Here is a 24,135-nt window from a genome sequence, read left to right on the forward strand (position 1 = left end):
ATCAACACTTGGGCTATTGTTCCTGAGACTGTTCATCCACATCAACACTAGTGCTGTTGTTCCTGAGACCGTTCATCCACATCAACACCAGGGCTATTGTTCCTGAGACTGTTCATCCACATCAACACCTGGGATATTGTTCCTGAGACTGTTCATTCACATCAACACCAGGGCTATTGTTCCTGAGACTGTTCATCCACATCAACACCAGGGCTATTGTTCCTGAGACTGTTCATCCACATCAACACCAGGGCTATTGCTCCTGAGACTGTTCATTCACCTCAACACCAGGGCTATTGTTCCTGAGACTGTTCATCCACATCAACACCAAGGCTATTGTTCCTGAGACTGTTCATCCACATCAACACCAGGGCTATTGTTCCTGAGACTGTTCATCCACATCAACACTTGGGCAATTGTTCCTGAGACTATTCATCCACATCAACACCAGTGCTGTTGTTCCTGAGACTGTTCATCCACAGCAACACCAGGGCTATAGTTCCTGAGACTGTTCATCCACATCAACACCAGGGCTATTGTTCCTGAGACTGTTCATCCACATCAACACCAGGGCTATTGTTCCTGAGACTATTCATCCACATCAATACCAGTGCTATTGCTCCTGAGAATGTTCATCCACATCAACACCAGGGCTATTGTTCCTGAGACTGTTCATCCACATCAACACCAGGGCTATTGCTCCTGAGAATGTTCATCCACATCAACACCAGGGCTATTGTTCCTGAGACTGTTCATCCACATCAGCACCAGGGCTATTGTTCCTGAGACTGTTCATCCACCTCAACACCAAGGCTATTGTTCCTGAGACTGTTCATCCACATCAACACTTGGGCTATTGTTCCTGAGACTGTTCATCCACATCAACAGCAGGGCTATTGTTCCTGAGACTGTTCATCCACATCAACACCAGGGCTATTGTTCCTGAGACTGTTCATCCACATCAAAACCAGGGCTATTGTTCCTGAGACTGTTCATCCACCTCAACACCAAGGCTATTGTTCCAGAGACTGTTCATCCACATCAACAGCAGGGCTATTGTTCCTGAGACTGTTCATCCACATCAACAGCAGGGCTATTGTTCCTGAGACTGTTCATCCACATCAACACTTGGGCTATTGTTCCTGAGACTGTTCATCCACATCAGCACCAGGGCTTATGTTCCTGAAACTGTTCATCCGCATCAACACCAAGGCTATTGTTCCTGAGACTGTTCATCCACATCAACACCAGGGCTATTGTTCCTGAGACTGTTCATCCACATCAACACCAGGGCTATTGTTCCTGAGACTGTTCATCCACATCAACACTTGGGCTATTGTTCCTGAGACTGTTCATCCACATCAACACCAGTGCTGTTGTTCCTGAGACTGTTCATCCACATCAACACCAGGGCTATTGTTCCTGAGACTGTTCATCCACATCAACACCAGGGCTATTGTTCCTGAGACTGTTCATCCACATCAACACCTGGGCTATTGTTCCTGAGACTGTTCATCCACATTAACACCAGGGCTATTGTTCCTGAGACTGTTCATCCACATCAACAGCAGGGCTATTGTTCCTGAGACTGTTCATCCACATCAACACCAGGGCTATTGTTCCTGAGACTGTTCATCCACATCAACACTAGTGCTGTTGTTCCTGAGACTGTTCATCTACATCAACACCAGGGCTATAGTTCCTGAGACTGTTCCTCCACATCAACACCAGGGCTATTGTTCCTGAGATTGTTCATCCACATCAACAACAGGGCTATTGTTCCTGAGACTGTTCATCCACATCAACAGCAGGGCTATTGTTCCTGAGACTGTTCATCCACATCAACACCAGGGCTATTGTTCCTGAGACTGTTCATCCACATCAACACTAGTGCTGTTGTTCCTGAGACTGTTCATCTACATCAACACCAGGGCTATAGTTCCTGAGACTGTTCATCCACATCAACACCAGGGCTATTGTTCCTGAGACTGTTCATCCACATCAACACCTGGGCTATTGTTCCTGAGACTGTTCATCCACATCAACACCTGGGCTATTGTTCCTGAGACTGTTCATCCACATCAACACCAGGGCTATTTTTCCTGAGACTGTTCATCCACATCAACACCAGGGCTATTGTTCCTGAGAATGTTCATCCACATCAACACCTGGGCTATTGTTCCTGAGACTGTTCATCCACATCAGCACCAGGGCTATTGTTCCTGAGACTGTTCATCCACATCAACACTTGGGCTATTGTTCCTGAGACTGTTCATCCACATCAACACTAGTGCTGTTGTTCCTGAGACTGTTCATCCACATCAACACCAGGGCAATAGTTCCTGAGACTGTTCATCCACATCAACACCGGGGCTATTGTTCCTGAGACTGTTCATCCACATCAACACTAGTGCTGTTGTTCCTGAGACTGTTCATCCACATCAACACCCGGGCTATAGTTCCTGAGACTGTTCATCCACATCAACACCAAGGCTATTGTTCCTGAGACTGTTCATCCACATCAACACCAGGGCTATTGTTCCTGAGACTGTTCATCCACATCAACACCAGGGCTATTGTTCCTGAGACTGTTCATCCACATCAACACCAGGGCTATTGCTCCTGAGAATGTTCATCCACATCAACACCAGGGCTATTGTTCCTGAGACTGTTCATCCACATCAGCACCAGGGCTATTGTTCCTGAGACTGTTCATCCACCTCAACACCAAGGCTATTGTTCCTGAGACTGTTCATCCACATCAACAGCAGGGCTATTGTTCCTGAGACTGTTCATCCACATCAACAGCAGGGCTATTGTTCCTGAGACTGTTCATCCACATCAACACTTGGGCTATTGTTCCTGAGACTGTTCATCCACATCAACACCAGGGCTATTGTTCCTGAGACTGTTCATCCACCTCAACACCAAGGCTATTGTTCCTGAGACTGTTCATCCACATCAACAGCAGGGCTATAGTTCCTGAGACTGTTCATCCACATCAACAGCAGGGCTATTGTTCCTGAGACTGTTCATCCACATCAACACTTGGGCTATTGTTCCTGAGACTGTTCATCCACATCAGCACCAGGGCTAATGTTCCTGAAACTGTTCATCCGCATCAACACCAAGGCTATTGTTCCTGAGACTGTTCATCCACATCAACACCAGGGCTATTGTTCCTGAGACTGTTCATCCACATCAACACCAGGGCTATTGTTCCTGAGACTGTTCATCCACATCAACACTTGGGCTATTGTTCCTGAGACTGTTCATCCACATCAACACCAGTGCTGTTGTTCCTGAGACTGTTCATCCACATCAACACCAGGGCTATAGTTCCTGAGACTGTTCATCCACATCAACACCAGGGCTATTGTTCCTGAGACTGTTCATCCACATCAACACCTGGGCTATTGTTCCTGAGACTGTTCATCCACATTAACACCTGGGCTATTGTTCCTGAGACTGTTCATCCACATCAACACCAGGGCTATTTTTCCTGAGACTGTTCATCCACATCAACACCAGGGCTATTGTTCCTGAGACTGTTCATCCACATTAACACCTGGGCTATTGTTCCTGAGACTGTTCATCCACATCAACACCAGGGCTATTTTTCCTGAGACTGTTCATCCACATTAACACCTGGGCTATTGTTCCTGAGACTGTTCATCCACATCAACACCAGGGCTATTTTTCCTGAGACTGTTCATCCACATCAACACCAGGGCTATTGTTCCTGAGACTGTTCATCCAAATTAACACCTGGGCTATTGTTCCTGAGACTGTTCATCCACATCAACACCAGGGCTATTTTTCCTGATACTGTTCATCCACATCAACACCAGTGCTGTTGTTCCTGAGATTGTTCATCCACATCAACAACAGGGCTATTGTTCCTGAGACTGTTCATCCACATCAACACCAAGGCTATTGTTCCTGAGACTGTTCATCCACATCAACAGCAGGGCTATTGTTCCTGAGACTGTTCATCCACATCAACACCAGGGCTATTGTTCCTGAGACTGTTCATCCACCTCAACACCAAGGCTATTGTTCCTGAGACTGTTCATCCACATCAACAGCAGGGCTATTGTTCCTGAGACTGTTCATCCACATCAACAGCAGGGCTATTGTTCCTGAGACTGTTCATCCACATCAACACTTGGGCTATTGTTCCTGAGACTGTTCATCCACATCAGCACCAGGGCTAATGTTCCTGAAACTGTTCATCCGCATCAACACCAAGGCTATTGTTCCTGAGACTGTTCATCCACATCAACACCAGGGCTATTGTTCCTGAGACTGTTCATCCACATCAACACCAGGGCTATTGTTCCTGAGACTGTTCATCCACATCAACACTTGGGCTATTGTTCCTGAGACTGTTCATCCACATCAACACCAGTGCTGTTGTTCCTGAGACTGTTCATCCACATCAACACCAGGGCTATAGTTCCTGAGACTGTTCATCCACATCAACACCAGGGCTATTGTTCCTGAGACTGTTCATCCACATCAACACCTGGGCTATTGTTCCTGAGACTGTTCATCCACATTAACACCTGGGCTATTGTTCCTGAGACTGTTCATCCACATCAACACCAGGGCTATTTTTCCTGAGACTGTTCATCCACATCAACACCAGGGCTATTGTTCCTGAGACTGTTCATCCACATTAACACCTGGGCTATTGTTCCTGAGACTGTACATCCACATCAACACCAGGGCTATTTTTCCTGAGACTGTTCATCCACATTAACACCTGGGCTATTGTTCCTGAGACTGTTCATCCACATCAACACCAGGGCTATTTTTCCTGAGACTGTTCATCCACATCAACACCAGGGCTATTGTTCCTGAGACTGTTCATCCAAATTAACACCTGGGCTATTGTTCCTGAGACTGTTCATCCACATCAACACCAGGGCTATTTTTCCTGATACTGTTCATCCACATCAACACCAGGGCTATTGTTCCTGAGATTGTTCATCCACATCAACAACAGGGCTATTGTTCCTGAGACTGTTCATCCGCATCAACACCAAGGCTATTGTTCCTGAGACTGTTCATCCACATCAACAGCAGGGCTATTGTTCCTGAGACTGTTCATCCACATCAACACCAGGGCTATTGTTCCTGAGACTGTTCATCCACATCAACACTTGGGCTATTGTTCCTGAGACTGTTCATCCACATCAACACTAGTGCTGTTGTTCCTGAGACTGTTCATCCACATCAACACCAGGGCTATTGTTCCTGAGACTGTTCATCCACATCAACACCTGGGATATTGTTCCTGAGACTGTTCATTCACATCAACACCAGGGCTATTGTTCCTGAGACTGTTCATCCACATCAACACCAGGGCTATTGTTCCTGAGACTGTTCATCCACATCAACACCAGGGCTATTGCTCCTGAGACTGTTCATTCACCTCAACTCCAGGGCTATTGTTCCTGAGACTGTTCATCCACATCAACACCAAGGCTATTGTTCCTGAGACTGTTCATCCACATCAACACCAGGGCTATTGTTCCTGAGACTGTTCATCCACATCAACACTTGGGCTATTGTTCCTGAGACTATTCATCCACATCAACACCAGTGCTGTTGTTCCTGAGACTGTTCATCCACAGCAACACCAGGGCTATAGTTCCTGAGACTGTTCATCCACATCAACACCAGGGCTATTGTTCCTGAGACTGTTCATCCACATCAACACCAGGGCTATTGTTCCTGAGACTGTTCATCCACATCAACACCAGGGCTATTGCTCCTGAGAATGTTCATCCACATCAACACCAGGGCTATTGTTCCTGAGACTGTTCATCCACATCAGCACCAGGGCTATTGTTCCTGAGACTGTTCATCCACCTCAACACCAAGGCTATTGTTCCTGAGACTGTTCATCCACATCAACAGCAGGGCTATTGTTCCTGAGACTGTTCATCCACATCAACAGCAGGGCTATTGTTCCTGAGACTGTTCATCCACATCAACACCAGGGCTATTGTTCCTGAGACTGTTCATCCACATCAACACCAGGGCTATTGTTCCTGAGACTGTTCATCCACCTCAACACCAAGGCTATTCTTCCAGAGACTGTTCATCCACATCAACAGCAGGGCTATTGTTCCTGAGACTGTTCATCCACATCAACAGCAGGGCTATTGTTCCTGAGACTGTTCATCCACATCAACACTTGGGCTATTGTTCCTGAGACTGTTCATCCACATCAGCACCAGGGCTTATGTTCCTGAAACTGTTCATCCGCATCAACACCAAGGCTATTGTTCCTGAGACTGTTCATCCACATCAACACCAGGGCTATTGTTCCTGAGACTGTTCATCCACATCAACACCAGGGCTATTGTTCCTGAGACTGTTCATCCACATCAACACTTGGGCTATTGTTCCTGAGACTGTTCATCCACATCAACACAAGTGCTGTTGTTCCTGAGACTGTTCATCCACATCAACACCAGGGCTATAGTTCCTGAGACTGTTCATCCACATCAACACCAGGGCTATTGTTCCTGAGACTGTTCATCCACATCAACACCTGGGCTATTGTTCCTGAGACTGTTCATCCACATTAACACCTGGGCTATTGTTCCTGAGACTGTTCATCCACATCAACACCAGGGCTATTGTTCCTGAGACTGTTCATCCACATCAACACCAGGGCTATTGTTCCTGAGACTGTTCATCCACATTAACACCTGGGCTATTGTTCCTGAGACTGTTCATCCACATCAACACCAGGGCTATTTTTCCTGAGACTGTTGATCCACATTAACACCTGGGCTATTGTTCCTGAGACTGTTCATCCACATCAACACCAGGGCTATTTTTCCTGAGACTGTTCATCCACATCAACACCAGGGCTATTGTTCCTGAGACTGTTCATCCAAATTAACACCTGGGCTATTGTTCCTGAGATTGTTCATCCACATCAACAACAGGGCTATTGTTCCTGAGACTGTTCATCCGCATCAACACCAAGGCTATTGTTCCTGAGACTGTTCATCCACATCAACAGCAGGGCTATTGTTCCTGAGACTGTTCATCCACATCAACACCAGGGCTATTGTTCCTGAGACTGTTCATCCACATCAGCACCTGGGATATTGTTCCTGAGACTGTTCATTCACATCAACACCAGGGCTATTGTTCCTGAGACTGTTCATCCACATCAACACCAGGGCTATTGCTCCTGAGACTGTTCATTCACCTCAACACCAGGGCTATTGTTCCTGAGACTGTTCATCCACATCAACACTTGGGCTATTGTTCCTGAGACTGTTCATCCACATCAACACCAGGGCTATTGTTCCTGAGACTGTTCATCCACATCAACACTTGGGCTATTGTTCCTGAGACTATTCATCCACATCAACACCAGTGCTGTTGTTCCTGAGACTGTTCATCCACATCAATACCAGGGCTATAGTTCCTGAGACTGTTCATCCACATCAACACCAGGGCTATTGTTCCTGAGACTGTTCATCCACATCAACACCTGGGCTATTGTTCCTGAGACTGTTCATCCACATCAACACCTGGGCTATTGTTCCTGAGATTGTTCATCCACATCAACAACAGGGCTATTGTTCCTGAGACTGTTCATCCGCATCAACACCAAGGCTATTGTTCCTGAGACTGTTCATCCACATCAACACCAGGGCTATTGTTCCTGAGACTGTTCATCCACATCAACACTAGTGCTGTTGTTCCTGAGACTGTTCATCTACATCAACACCAGGGCTATAGTTCCTGAGACTGTTCATCCACATCAACACCAGGGCTATTGTTCCTGAGACTGTTCATCCACATCAACACTTGGGCTATTGTTCCTGAGACTGTTCATCCACATCAACACCAGTGCTGTTGTTCCTGAGACTGTTCATCCACATCAACACCAGGGCTATTGTTCCTGAGACTGTTCATCCACATCAACAACTGGGCTATTGTTCCTGAGACTGTTCATCCACATTAACACCTGGGCTATTGTTCCTGAGACTGTTCATCCACATCAACACCAGGGCTATTTTTCCTGAGACTGTTCATCCACATCAACACCAGGGCTATTGTTCCTGAGACTCTTCATCCACATTAACACCTGGGCTATTGTTCCTGAGACTGTTCATCCACATCAACACCAGGGCTATTTTTCCTGAGACTGTTCATCCACATTAACACCTGGGCTATTGTTCCTGAGACTGTTCATCCACATCAACACCAGGGCTATTTTTCCTGAGACTGTTCATCCACATCAACACCAGGGCTATTGTTCCTGAGACTGTTCATCCAAATTAACACCTGGGCTATTGTTCCTGAGACTGTTCATCCACATCAACACCAGGGCTATTTTTCCTGATACTGTTCGTCCACATCAACACCAGGGCTATTGTTCCTGAGATTGTTCATCCACATCAACACCAGGGCTATTGTTCCTGAGACTGTTCATCCGCATCAACACCAAGGCTATTGTTCCTGAGACTGTTCATCCACATCAACAGCAGGGCTATTGTTCCTGAGACTGTTCATCCACATCAACACCAGGGCTATTGTTCCTGAGACTGTTCATCCACATCAACACTTGGGCTATTGTTCCTGAGACTGTTCATCCACATCAACACTAGTGCTGTTGTTCCTGAGACTGTTCATCCACATCAACACCAAGGCTATTGTTCCTGTGACTGTTCATCCACATCAACACCAGGGCTATTGTTCCTGAGACTGTTCATCCACATCAACACCTGGGCTATTGTTCCTGAGACTGTTCATCCACATTAACACCTGGGCTATTGTTCCTGAGACTGTTCATCCACATCAACACCAGGGCTATTGTTCCTGAGACTGTTCATCCACATCAACACCAGGGCTATTGTTCCTGAGACTGTTCATCCACATTAACACCTGGGCTATTGTTCCTGAGACTGTTCATCCACATCAACACCAGGGCTATTTTTCCTGAGACTGTTCATCCACATTAACACCTGGGCTATTGTTCCTGAGACTGTTCATCCACATCAACACCAGGGCTATTTTTCCTGAGACTGTTCATCCACATCAACACCAGGGCTATTGTTCCTGAGACTGTTCATCCAAATTAACACCTGGGCTATTGTTCCTGAGATTGTTCATCCACATCAACAACAGGGCTATTGTTCCTGAGACTGTTCATCCGCATCAACACCAAGGCTATTGTTCCTGAGACTGTTCATCCACATCAACAGCAGGGCTATTGTTCCTGAGACTGTTCATCCACATCAACACCAGGGCTATTGTTCCTGAGACTGTTCATCCACATCAGCACCTGGGATATTGTTCCTGAGACTGTTCATTCACATCAACACCAGGGCTATTGTTCCTGAGACTGTTCATCCACATCAACACCAGGGCTATTGCTCCTGAGACTGTTCATTCACCTCAACACCAGGGCTATTGTTCCTGAGACTGTTCATCCACATCAACACTTGGGCTATTGTTCCTGAGACTGTTCATCCACATCAACACCAGGGCTATTGTTCCTGAGACTGTTCATCCACATCAACACTTGGGCTATTGTTCCTGAGACTATTCATCCACATCAACACCAGTGCTGTTGTTCCTGAGACTGTTCATCCACATCAATACCAGGGCTATAGTTCCTGAGACTGTTCATCCACATCAACACCAGGGCTATTGTTCCTGAGACTGTTCATCCACATCAACACCTGGGCTATTGTTCCTGAGACTGTTCATCCACATCAACACCTGGGCTATTGTTCCTGAGATTGTTCATCCACATCAACAACAGGGCTATTGTTCCTGAGACTGTTCATCCGCATCAACACCAAGGCTATTGTTCCTGAGACTGTTCATCCACATCAACACCAGGGCTATTGTTCCTGAGACTGTTCATCCACATCAACACTAGTGCTGTTGTTCCTGAGACTGTTCATCTACATCAACACCAGGGCTATAGTTCCTGAGACTGTTCATCCACATCAACACCAGGGCTATTGTTCCTGAGACTGTTCATCCACATCAACACTTGGGCTATTGTTCCTGAGACTGTTCATCCACATCAACACCAGTGCTGTTGTTCCTGAGACTGTTCATCCACATCAACACCAGGGCTATTGTTCCTGAGACTGTTCATCCACATCAACACCTGGGCTATTGTTCCTGAGACTGTTCATCCACATTAACACCTGGGCTATTGTTCCTGAGACTGTTCATCCACATCAACACCAGGGCTATTTTTCCTGAGACTGTTCATCCACATCAACACCAGGGCTATTGTTCCTGAGACTCTTCATCCACATTAACACCTGGGCTATTGTTCCTGAGACTGTTCATCCACATCAACACCAGGGCTATTTTTCCTGAGACTGTTCATCCACATTAACACCTGGGCTATTGTTCCTGAGACTGTTCATCCACATCAACACCAGGGCTATTTTTCCTGAGACTGTTCATCCACATCAACACCAGGGCTATTGTTCCTGAGACTGTTCATCCAAATTAACACCTGGGCTATTGTTCCTGAGACTGTTCATCCACATCAACACCAGGGCTATTTTTCCTGATACTGTTCGTCCACATCAACACCAGGGCTATTGTTCCTGAGATTGTTCATCCACATCAACACCAGGGCTATTGTTCCTGAGACTGTTCATCCGCATCAACACCAAGGCTATTGTTCCTGAGACTGTTCATCCACATCAACAGCAGGGCTATTGTTCCTGAGACTGTTCATCCACATCAACACCAGGGCTATTGTTCCTGAGACTGTTCATCCACATCAACACTTGGGCTATTGTTCCTGAGACTGTTCATCCACATCAACACTAGTGCTGTTGTTCCTGAGACTGTTCATTCACATCAACACCAGGGCTCTTGTTCCTGAGACTGTTCATCCACATTAACACCAGGGCTATTGTTCCTGAGACTGTTCATCCACATCAACACCAGGGCTATTGCTCCTGAGACTGTTCATTCACCTCAACACCAGGGCTATTGTTCCTGAGACTGTTCATCCACATCAACACCAAGGCTATTGTTCCTGAGACTGTTCATCCACATCAACACCAGGGCTATTGCTCCTGAGACTGTTCATTCACCTCAACACCAGGGCTATTGTTCCTGAGACTGTTCATCCACATCAACACCAAGGCTATTGTTCCTGAGACTGTTCATCCACATCAACACTTGGGCTATTGTTCCTGAGACTATTCATCCACATCAACACCAGTGCTGTTGTTCCTGAGACTGTTCATCCACATCAACACCAGGGCTATAGTTCCTGAGACTGTTCATCCACATCAACACCAGGGCTATTGTTCCTGAGACTGTTCATCCACATCAACACCTGGGCTATTGTTCCTGAGACTGTTCATCCACATTAACACCTGGGCTATTGTTCCTGAGACTGTTCATCCACATCAACACCAGGGCTATTTTTCCTGAGACTGTTCATCCACATCAACACCAGGGCTATTGTTCCTGAGACTCTTCATCCACATTAACACCTGGGCTATTGTTCCTGAGACTGTTCATCCACATCAACACCAGGGCTATTTTTCCTGAGACTGTTCATCCACATTAACACCTGGGCTATTGTTCCTGAGACTGTTCATCCACATCAACACCAGGGCTATTTTTCCTGAGACTGTTCATCCACATCAACACCAGGGCTATTGTTCCTGAGACTGTTCATCCAAATTAACACCTGGGCTATTGTTCCTGAGACTGTTCATCCACATCAACACCAGGGCTATTTTTCCTGATACTGTTCGTCCACATCAACACCAGGGCTATTGTTCCTGAGATTGTTCATCCACATCAACACCAGGGCTATTGTTCCTGAGACTGTTCATCCGCATCAACACCAAGGCTATTGTTCCTGAGACTGTTCATCCACATCAACAGCAGGGCTATTGTTCCTGAGACTGTTCATCCACATCAACACCAGGGCTATTGTTCCTGAGACTGTTCATCCACATCAACACTTGGGCTATTGTTCCTGAGACTGTTCATCCACATCAACACTAGTGCTGTTGTTCCTGAGACTGTTCATTCACATCAACACCAGGGCTATTGTTCCTGAGACTGTTCATCCACATTAACACCAGGGCTATTGTTCCTGAGACTGTTCATCCACATCAACACCAGGGCTATTGCTCCTGAGACTGTTCATTCACCTCAACACCAGGGCTATTGTTCCTGAGACTGTTCATCCACATCAACACCAAGGCTATTGTTCCTGAGACTGTTCATCCACATCAACACCAGGGCTATTGCTCCTGAGACTGTTCATTCACCTCAACACCAGGGCTATTGTTCCTGAGACTGTTCATCCACATCAACACCAAGGCTATTGTTCCTGAGACTGTTCATCCACATCAACACTTGGGCTATTGTTCCTGAGTCTATTCATCCACATCAACACCAGTGCTGTTGTTCCTGAGACTGTTCATCCACATCAACACCAGGGCTATAGTTCCTGAGACTGTTCATCCACATCAACACCAGGGCTATTGTTCCTGAGACTGTTCATCCACATCAACACCTGGGCTATTGTTCCTGAGACTGTTCATCCACATCAACACCTGGGCTAATGTTCCTGAGATTGTTCATCCACATCAACAACAGGGCTATTGTTCCTGAGACTGTTCATCCGCTTCAACACCAAGGCTATTGTTCCTGAGACTGTTCATCCACATCAACACCAGGGCTATTGTTCCTGAGACTGTTCATCCACATCAACACTAGTGCTGTTGTTCCTGAGACTGTTCATCTACATCAACACCAGGGCTATAGTTCCTGAGACTGTTCATCCACATCAACACCAGGGCTATTGTTCCTGAGACTGTTCATCCACATCAACACATGGGCTATTGTTCCTGAGACTGTTCATCCACATCAACACCTGGGCTATTGTTCCTGAGACTGTTCATCCACATCAACACCAGGGCTATTTTTCCTGAGACTGTTCATCCACATCAACACCAGGGCTATTGTTCCTGAGACTGTTCATCCACATCAACACCAGGGCTATTGTTCCTGAGACTGTTCATCCGCATCAACACCAAGGCTATTGTTCCTGAGACTGTTCATCCACATCAACAGCAGGGCTATTGTTCCTGAGACTGTTCATCCACATCAACACCAGGGCTATTGTTCCTGAGACTGTTCATCCACATCAACACTTGGGCTATTGTTCCTGAAACTGTTCATCCACATCAACACTAGTGCTGTTGTTCCTGAGACTGTTCATCCACATCAACACCAGGGCTATTGTTCCTGAGACTGTTCATCCACATCAACACCTGGGATATTGTTCCTGAGACTGTTCATTCACATCAACACCAGGGCTATTGTTCCTGAGACTGTTCATCCACATCAACACCAGGGCTATTGTTCCTGAGACTGTTCATCCACATCAACACCAGGGCTATTGCTCCTGAGACTGTTCATCCACATCAACACCAGGGCTATTGTTCCTGAGACTGTTCATCCACATCAACACTTGGGCTATTGTTCCTGAGAACATTCATCCACATCAACACCAGTGCTGTTGTTCCTGAGACTGTTCATCCACATCAACACCAGGGCTATAGTTCTTGAGACTGTTCATCCACATCAACACCAGGGCTATTGTTCCTGAGACTGTTCATCCACATCAACACCTGGGCTATTGTTCCTGAGACTGTTCATCCACATCAACACCTGGGCTATTGTTCCTGAGATTGTTCATCCACATCAACAACAGGGCTATTGTTCCTGAGACTGTTCATCCGCATCAACACCAAGGCTATTGTTCCTGAGACTGTTCATCCACATCAACACCAGGGCTATTGTTCCTGAGACTGTTCATCCACATCAACACTAGTGCTGTTGTTCCTGAGACTGTTCATCTACATCAACACCAGGGCTATAGTTCCTGAGACTGTTCATCCACATCAACACCAGGGCTATTGTTCCTGAGACTGTTCATCCACATCAACACCTGGGCTATTGTTCCTGAGACTGTTCATCCACATCAACACCTGGGCTATTGTTCCTGAGACTGTTCATCCACATCAACACCAGGGCTATTGTTCCTGAGAATGTTCATCCACATCAACACCAGGGCTATTGTTCCTGAGACTGTTCATCCACATCAGCACCAGGGCTATTGTTCCTGAGACTGTTCATCCACATCAACACTTGGGCTATTGTTCCTGAGACTGTTCATCCACATCAACACTAGTGCTGTTGTTCCTGAGACTGTTCATCCACATCAACACCAGGGCTATAGTTCCTGAGACTGTTCATCCACATCAACACCAGGGCTATTGCTCCTGAGACTGTTCATCCACATCAACACTAGTGCTGTTGTTCCAGACAGTTTTCATCCACATCAACACCCGGGCTATAGTTCCTGAGACTGTTCATCCACATCAACACCAAGGCTATTGTTCCTGTGACTGTTCATCCACATCAACACCAGGGCTATTGTTCCTGAGACTGTTCATCCACATCAACACCAGGGCTATTGTTCCTGAGACTGTTCATCCACATCAACACCAGGGCTATTGTTCCTGAGACTGTTCATCCACATCAACACCAGGACTATTGTTCCTGAGACTGTTCATTCACATCAACACCAGGGCTATTGTTCCTGAGACTGTTCATCCACATCAACACCAGGGCTATTGTTCCTGAGACAGTTCATCCACATCAACACCAGGTCTATTGTTCCTGAGACTGTTCATCCACATCAGCACCAGGGCTATTGTCCCTGAGACTGTTCATCCACCTCAACACCAAGGCTATTGTTCCTGAGACTGTTCATCCACATCAGCACCAGGGCTATTGTCCCTGAGACTGTTCATCCACCTCAACACCAAGGCTATTGTTCCTGAGACTGTTCATCAACATCAACAGCAGGGCTATTGTTCCTGAGACTGTTCATCCACATCAACAGCAGGGCTATTGTTCCTGAGACTGTTCATCCACATCAACACTTGGGCTATTGTTCCTGAGACTGTTCATCCACATCAACACCAGGGCTATTATTCCTGAGACTGTTCATCCACATCAGCACCAGGGCTAATGTTCCTGAAACTGTTCCTCCGCATCAACACCAAGGCTATTGTTCCTGAGACTGTTCATCCACATCAACACCAGGGCTATTGTTCCTGAGACTGTTCAACCACATCAACACCAGGGCTATTGTTCCTGAGACTGTTCATCCACATCAACACTTGGGCTATTGTTCCTGAGACTATTCATCCACATCAACACCAGTGCTGTTGTTCCTGAGACTGTTCATCCACATCAACACCAGGGCTATAGTTCCTGAGACTGTTCATCCACATCAACACCAGGGCTATTGTTCCTGAGACTGTTCATCCACATCAACACCTGGGCTATTGTTCCTGAGATTGTTCATCCGCATCAACACCAAGGCTATTGTTCCTGAGACTGTTCATCCACATCAACACCAGGGCTATTGTTCCTGAGACTGTTCATCCACATCAACACGAGTGCTGTTGTTCCTGAGACTGTTCATCTACATCAACACCAGGGCTATAGTTCCTGAGACTGTTCATCCACATCAACACCAGGGCTATTGTTCCTGAGACTGTTCATCCACATCAACACCTGGGCTATTGTTCCTGAGACTGTTCATCCACATCAACACCTGGGCTATTGTTCCTGAGACTGTTCATCCACATCAACACCAGGGCTATTTTTCCTGAGACTGTTCATCCACATCAACACCAGGGCTATTGTTCCTGAGAATGTTCATCCACATCAACACCAGGGCTATTGTTCCTGAGACTGTTCATCCACATCAGCACCAGGGCTATTGTTCCTGAGACTGTTCATCCACATCAACACTTGGGCTATTGTTCCTGAGACTGTTCATCCACATCAACACTAGTGCTGTTGTTCCTGAGACTGTTCATCCACATCAACACCAGGGCTATAGTTCCTGAGACTGTTCATCCACATCAACACCAGGGCTATTGCTCCTGAGACTGTTCATCCACATCAACACTAGTGCTGTTGTTCCAGACAGTTTTCATCCACATCAACACCCGGGCTATAGTTCCTGAGACTGTTCATCCACATCAACATCAAGGCTATTGTTCCTGTGACTGTTCATCCACATCAACACCAGGGCTATTGTTCCTGAGACTGTTCATCCACATCAACACCAGGGCTATTGCTCCTGAGACTGTTCATCCACATCAACACTAGTGCTGTTGTTCCAGACAGTTTTCATCCACATCAACACCCGGGCTATAGTTCCTGAGACTGTTCATCCACATCAACACCAAGGCTATTGTTCCTGTGACTGTTCATCCACATCAACACTAGTGCTGTTGTTCCTGAGACTGTTCATTCACATCAACACCAGGGCTATTGTTCCTGAGACTGTTCATCCACATCAACACCAGGGCTATTGTTCCTGAGACTGTTCATCCACATCAACACCAGGTCTATTGTTCCTGAGACTGTTCATCCACATCAGCACCAGGGCTATTGTCCCTGAGACTGTTCATCCACCTCAACACCAAGGCTATTGTTCCTGAGACTGTTCATCCACATCAGCACCAGGGCTATTGTCCCTGAGACTGTTCATCCACCTCAACACCAAGGCTATTGTTCCTGAGACTGTTCATCCACATCAACAGCAGGGCTATTGTTCCTGAGACTGTTCATCCACATCAACAGCAGGGCTATTGTTCCTGAGACTGTTCATCCACATCAACACTTGGGCTATTGTTCCTGAGACTGTTCATCCACATCAACACCAGGGCTATTATTCCTGAGACTGTTCATCCACATCAGCACCAGGGCTAATGTTCCTGAAACTGTTCATCCGCATCAACACCAAGGCTATTGTTCCTGAGACTGTTCATCCACATCAACACCAGGGCTATTGTTCCTGAGACTGTTCATCCACATCAACACCAGGGCTATTGTTCCTGAGACTGTTCATCCACATCAACACTTGGGCTATTGTTCCTGAGACTGTTCATCCACATCAACACCAGTGCTGTTGTTCCTGAGACTGTTCATCCACATCAACACCAGGGCTATAGTTCCTGAGACTGTTCATCCACATCAACACCAGGGCTATTGTTCCTGAGACTGTTCATCCACATCAACACCTGGGCTATTGTTCCTGAGACTGTTCATCCACATCAATACCAGGGCTATTATTCCTGAGACTGTTCATCCACATCAACACCTGGGCTATTGTTCCTGAGACTGTTCATCCACATCAATACCAGGGCTATTGTTCCTGAGACTGTTCATCCACATCAACACCAGGGCTATAGTTCCTGAGACTGTTCATCCACATCAACACCAGGGCTATTGTTCCTGAGACTGTTCATCCACATCAATACCAGGGCTAATGTTCCTGAAACTGTTCATCCGCATCAACACCAAGGCTATTGTTCCTGAGACTGTTCATCCACATCAACACCAGGGTTATTGTTCCTGAGACTGTTCATCCACATCAACACCAGGGCTATTGTTCCTGAGACTGTTCATCCACATCAACACTTGGGCTATTGTTCCTGAGACTGTTCATCCACATCAACACCAGTGCTGTTGTTCCTGAGACTGTTCATCCACATCAACACCAGGGCTATAGTTCCTGAGACTGTTCATCCACATCAACACCAGGGCTATTGTTCCTGAGACTGTTCATCCACATCAACACCAAGGCTATTGTTCCTGAGACTGTTCATCCACATTAACACCTGGGCTATTGTTCCTGAGACTGTTCATCCACATCAACACCAGGGCTATTTTTCCTGAGACTGTTCATCCACATCAACACCAGGGCTATTGTTCCTGAGACTGTTCATCCACATTAACACCTGGGCTATTGTTCCTGAGACTGTTCATCCACATCAACACCAGGGCTATTTTTCCTGAGACTGTTCATCCACATTAACACCTGGGCTATTGTTCCTGAGACTGTTCATCCACATCAACACCTGGGCTATTGTTCCTGAGACTGTTCATCCACATCAACACCAGGGCTATTGTTCCTGAGACTGTTCATCCACATCAACACTTGGGCTATTGTTCCTGAGACTGTTCATCCACATCAACACTAGTGCTGTTGTTCCTGAGACTGTTCATCCACATCAACACCAGGGCTATTGTTCCTGAGACTGTTCATCCACATCAACACCTGGGATATTGTTCCTGAGACTGTTCATTCACATCAACACCAGGGCTATTGTTCCTGAGACTGTTCATCCACATCAACACCAGGGCTATTGCTCCTGAGACTGTTCATTCACCTCAACACCAGGGCTATTTTTCCTGAGACTGTTCATCCACATCAACACCAAGGCTATTGTTCCTGAGACTGTTCATCCACATCAACACCAGGGCTATTGTTCCTGAGACTGTTCATCCACATCAACACTTGGGCTATTGTTCCTGAGACTATTCATCCACATCAACACCAGTGCTGTTGTTCCTGAGACTGTTCATCCACATCAACACCAGGGCTATAGTTCCTGAGACTGTTCATCCACATCAACACCAGGGCTATTGTTCCTGAGACTGTTCATCCACATCAACACCTGGGCTATTGTTCCTGAGACTGTTCATCCACATCAACACCTGGGCTATTGTTCCTGAGACTGTTCATCCACATCAACACCAGGGCTATTTTTCCTGAGAATGTTCATCCACATCAACACCAGGGCTATTGTTCCTGAGTCTGTTCATCAATATCAGCACCAGGGCTATTGTTCCTGAGACTGTTCATCCACATCAACACCAGGGCTATTGTTCCTGACACTGTTCATCCACATCAACACCAGGGCTATTGTTCCTGAGACTGTTCATCCACATCAACACCAGGGCTATTGTTCCTGAGAATGTTCATCCACATCAACACCAGGGCTGTTGTTCCTGAGACTGTTCATCCACATCAACACCAGGGCTATTGTTCCTGACACTGTTCAACCACATCAACACCAGGGCTATTGTTCCTGAGACTGTTCATCCACATCAGCACCAGGGCTATTGTTCCTGAGACTGCTCATCCACATCAACACTTGGGCTATTGTTCCTGAGACTGTTCATCCACATCAACACTAGTGCTGTTGTTCCTGAGACTGTTCATCCACATCAACACCAGGGCTATATTTCCTGAGACTGTTCATCCACATCAACACCGGGGCTATTGTTCCTGAGAATGTTCATCCACATCAACACCTGGGCTATTGTTCCTGAGACTGTTCATCCACATCAACACCAGGGCTATTGTTCCTGAGACTGTTCATCCACATTAACACCTGGGCTATTGTTCCTGAGACTGTTCATCCACATCAACACCAGGGCTATTTTTCCTGAGACTGTTCATCCACATCAACACCAGGGCTATTTTTCCTGAGACTGTTCATCCACATCAACACCAGGGCTATTGTTCCTGAGACTGTTCATCCACATTAACACCTGGGCTATTGTTCCTGAGACTGTTCATCCACATCAACACCAGGGCTATTTTTCCTGATACTGTTCATCCACATCAACACCAGGGCTATTGTTCCTGAGACTGTTCATCCACATCAGCACCAGGGCTATTGTTCCTGAGACTGTTCATCCACATCAGCACCAGGGCTATTGTTCCTGAGACTGTTCATCCACATCAACACCAGGGCTATTGTTCCTGAGTCTGTTCATCCACATAAACATTTGAGATCGTAACAAAAAAAGTTGCAAGTCAGTTTTTGAAGAAATTAATATGAAATTTACAAGGATTTTGTTTTCCATATTCTCTAATGACTCGATTGTATGCAGAAAATGGTTCATTAAATCAGTTTATTCACTGGACTGTAACTAATATCCCTGCACACATTCCCTAGATGACTGCCACCATGGAGGTTGCTCTGTACTATTAATAAGGGTTCGTGTGAAGAAGTTTCTGCATTTATGCTTCACAGAAGGAATGGGATACCCTGTAATTTATCAGGTCGAGCTCATTTACTACCCGATTCTTGCAGCCATCAGTATTCCTGGTAAGACAGTTAAATGACGCAGTGAAAGATGAATATCAATGTGTGACTCTTCATGTTATATTTACCCTCTTTGATGGCATCAGTTAATGAGCAAGTGATTGTCATGTTTTCTCAATGTGATTTATTAATTAAAATTATTTTTTTGCTTGAATTTTCAGCACAGAAAATGCTGAAATATCAATTCCCTTGAATGTTTACAATGGAAATTTTTCACAGAGTTTGCATGGACATCAGATCAGAAATAAATGAGCAATTTTAAATGTCTTGATGTCGTTAAGTGGGTTGCACGTGTGTCTGAGGATTCTAGGAGTTATTGTATTGTAATTTTATTTCATGTTGACCTTTCATGGAACAGCACAAGTTGCTCTTGTTTGCATGGATTTGAATTCAGCTTTGATTTTGTTTCTCAATGGAATTGGAAGGGAACTCCAGTAGATTTCTTTTACTGGCGCATGATCCACCGCTCGAGATTTTTTCCATTCTTCACTTTGCTTGGCCAATGTTTTAAAAGAAGAGGAGAGTTCACTGTCAATGTTGTACAGAATATAGTCTAACAGGGTGAGAGTGCGCTTCCCATGCTTTTCAGTTTGTATTGTAACAGGACGAGTGAGTGCTCTCCAAGTTGTACAGACCGTAACCAAACAGGATGAGAGTAAACGCTCCAGAATAATAAAAAACAAAATACTGCAGATGCTAGAAATCTGAAATAAAAACAGAAAGTTCTGGAAATATTCAGCAGGTCTGGCAGCCTCTGTAGAGACAGAAACAGAGTTAAAGTTTAGGGTCTGTGACATTGCATCAGAACTGGCAAAGGTTAGGAATGTAATAGGCTTTGAACAAGTGAAAAGGGGGAGGGGAAAGAAGAACAAAAGGAAAGGTGTGTGATAGGGCTGAGGGCAAAAGAGATTAAATGACAAAGCTGTCACGGAACAAAGGCAAAGGAGCACTTAGCAATATGGAATGACAAGGTATTAGTCCAGAGAGAGTGTTAATGGCTGAAAAATAACAGATCTGTTCCAAAGTAAAAACCTGAAAAACAAGTTTTAAGACAGGCCCATGGTTAAAAAAGGAATAAAGTAAAATAAAACAAGATAAAATGCAATAAAATGGAATGAAAAGGCAGTCATTCTCTGAAATTGTTGAACCCATTGTTGAGTCTAGAAGGCTGTAGAGTGCCGAATGAAAAGATGAGGTGCTGATCCTCGAGCTTGCTTTGATGTTCACTGGAACACTGCTGCAGACCAATGACATGGAATAGGGTGGTGAATTACAATAGCAAGCAATAGAAAGCTTGGGGTAATGTTTTTGGCCTGAATGGAGGTGTTCCGCTAATCAGCCACCGAACTGTGTTTGGTTTCCCCAGTGTCGAGGCAATCGCATTGTGAACAGTGAATATTATATACTAGATTGAAAGAAGTACAAGTAAATCACTGCTTCACCTGGAATGAGGCTTTGGACTCTTGGATGGTGAAGAGAGAAGAGATGAAAGGGGAGGTATTACACACCCTGCGATTGCATGGGAAGATGCTGTGGGAAGGGGACGAGGTGTCACGGAGGGAATCATCCCTTTGGAATGCTGAGAGGGGAGGGAAGGAGGAGATATGTTTGGTGGAGGTACCACACTGGAGGTGTTGGAAATGGCAGAGGATGACATTTGGATGTGAAGACTGGTCGAGTAGGAAGTGAGGACAAGGGAAACCATGTTACAGTTCTGGGAGAGAGGGGAAGATTTAGGCAGAATTACCGGAAATGGTTCAGACATGACTGAGGATCTTCTCAACCACAGTGGGGGAAGAGGGGAATCTGCAGTTGAGGAAAAAGGAAGATATATCAGAAACATTATAAACAATGGTAGCAGCATCAGAACTCAACATGGCGGAGCACATCTGCAACTACTTGTCTTTGGAGACAGTTGTGTTTTGGGTCCCAGAATTCTCCAGAATAATGTCAATACTTTTGGCTTTTACCACAGCATATGTTTCGCTATCTGAGGCCCCAAACTTGTTTTCCATTGTAATTTTCGCATACCTGCTTTTGACACAGATTTCACTGCTACAAATAAATAGTTCTTTAAATTAAACTTACATTTAATTCAGATCTGGAAATCTTCTATTTCCATACTGTCTTATTCAACTTTAAACAATTCTTCAAAAATGTTTGGGGACAGTGTCAAAGTAAATTTCATGTTTTCTGTTTCTTACAGTTAACTTGGTTGCGATTGTGATTTTGTCTCGAGGAAAGTGTGGTCTCTCCAAATGTATCACTCACTATCTGGTTGCCATGGCAGTGGCGGATCTAATGGTGATTATCATCCATGTGATATTACACCGGATTAATATCATGTACTTTCCAGTTAGTTTCCTGTTTATAACTCCTGTGTGTACAGTGAAACTTGTCGCATACACTGCAGCTTTAGACTGTTCTGTCTGGTTTACTGTCGCCTTCACTTTTGATCGCTTTGTAACAATTTGCTGTCAGAAGCTGCAATCAAAATATAACACAGAGAAAACAGCGACTGTGGTTATCGCCATCTTGTTTGTGGTGAGCTGTCTTGTAAATATTCCCTATTACTTTGCAGTTGACCCTGTATTTATAATTGACAATGTACCTTGGTATTGTGATGCTACTGCTGATTACCTCACTTCCCCCTTGTGGAGGGCACACGAGTGTATCAAAGGCATCATCACCCCTCTATTACCAATCCTTTTAATTCTGTTGTTCAATGCTTTGACTGTCAGACACATTATAATGGCAAATAGAGTACGCAGGGGACTCCGGAGCAACATTCAGAATCAGAATGATCCAGAGGTGAAGAATCGGAGGAATTCCATAATTTTACTTTTCACTATTTCTGCCAATTTCATACTGTTGTGGATGATGTATGTTGTTCTTGTGATAGACCGGCCAGTGGAAAACTTTGACTATACAGACAAATATTACAGTAACCCGATATATATTGCACAACAAGTTGGATTTATGTTGCAGCTTCTCAGTTCCTGCACAAACACTTGTATCTATGGACTGACACAGAGGAAATTCAGAGAGGAGCTGAAGAATGGGGTGAAATATTTGTTTACACTGAATGGGAAATTGTGTCAATAACAATTAAAGAACATTGATCTGGAGCAGGGCTTATAGGTTTATAATTCACTTGCTTTTATATTCCTGAAATCCTTGTGGGCAGGTGAAGGACAATGCGAAGACTGATTATCTTTAGCAATATTTTGGATAGTCGTGTATAATTACCAGATTATTGTTGATGAATATTAATGTAGATAAAAGAAATGATATAAAATGAAATATCCCAATGTCAATTTCACTGCTGGATTTGAAGATTTACAGCAACTGTACTGTACACCATTAAAAAACATCAAATTAATTCCCCAGAAGGAAGCATTAGCACTAAATGGCGGCACAGTGGCGCAGTGGTTAACACCGCAGCCTCACAGCTCCAGGGCCCCGGGTTCAATTCTGGGTACTGCCTTTGTGGAGTTTGCAAGTTCTCCCTATGTCTGCGTGGGTTTTCTCCGGGTGCTCTGGTTTCCTTCCAAAAGACTTGCTGGTTGGTAGGTTAATTGGCCATTATAAATTGCGACTAGTGTAGGTAGGTGGGAGGGAAATATAGGGACAGGTGGGGATGTGGTAGGAATATGGGATTAGTATAAATAGGTGGTTAATGGTCAGCACAGACTCGGTGGGCCGAAGGGCCTGTTTCGGTGCTGTATCTCTAAAATAAAAAATAAAAAAAATAAAGATTCTGCCCACTGAGAACAACCTCCAGTAATCATGCTCTGACAGTCATTACAATTGACCATTGGATCAATCCATGACAGCTATTTTGTTTTTCAAGAACAAACTTACATGGTTAGAAAAGGTACAAATGCAGAACAATAATCTTCAAAAAGATGCCTGGATGTATTCAAACGTTAGAGAAACATCTAGTCTTTGTCGGTACCTTGACTGTCTCCTTCACTCATAGAATGTCCTCTTCTGGCCTCATATTTGCTGTCCTTAGTCCACGGGATGGATTCTTGAGTGTTTCTGCTTCACAGCTAGTTCATGTTGGAACACAATAATCGGGCCT

The sequence above is a fragment of the Heterodontus francisci genome, chromosome 29, assembly GCF_036365525.1.
Source record: "Heterodontus francisci isolate sHetFra1 chromosome 29, sHetFra1.hap1, whole genome shotgun sequence".
Classification (NCBI taxonomy): Eukaryota; Metazoa; Chordata; class Chondrichthyes; order Heterodontiformes; family Heterodontidae; genus Heterodontus; species Heterodontus francisci.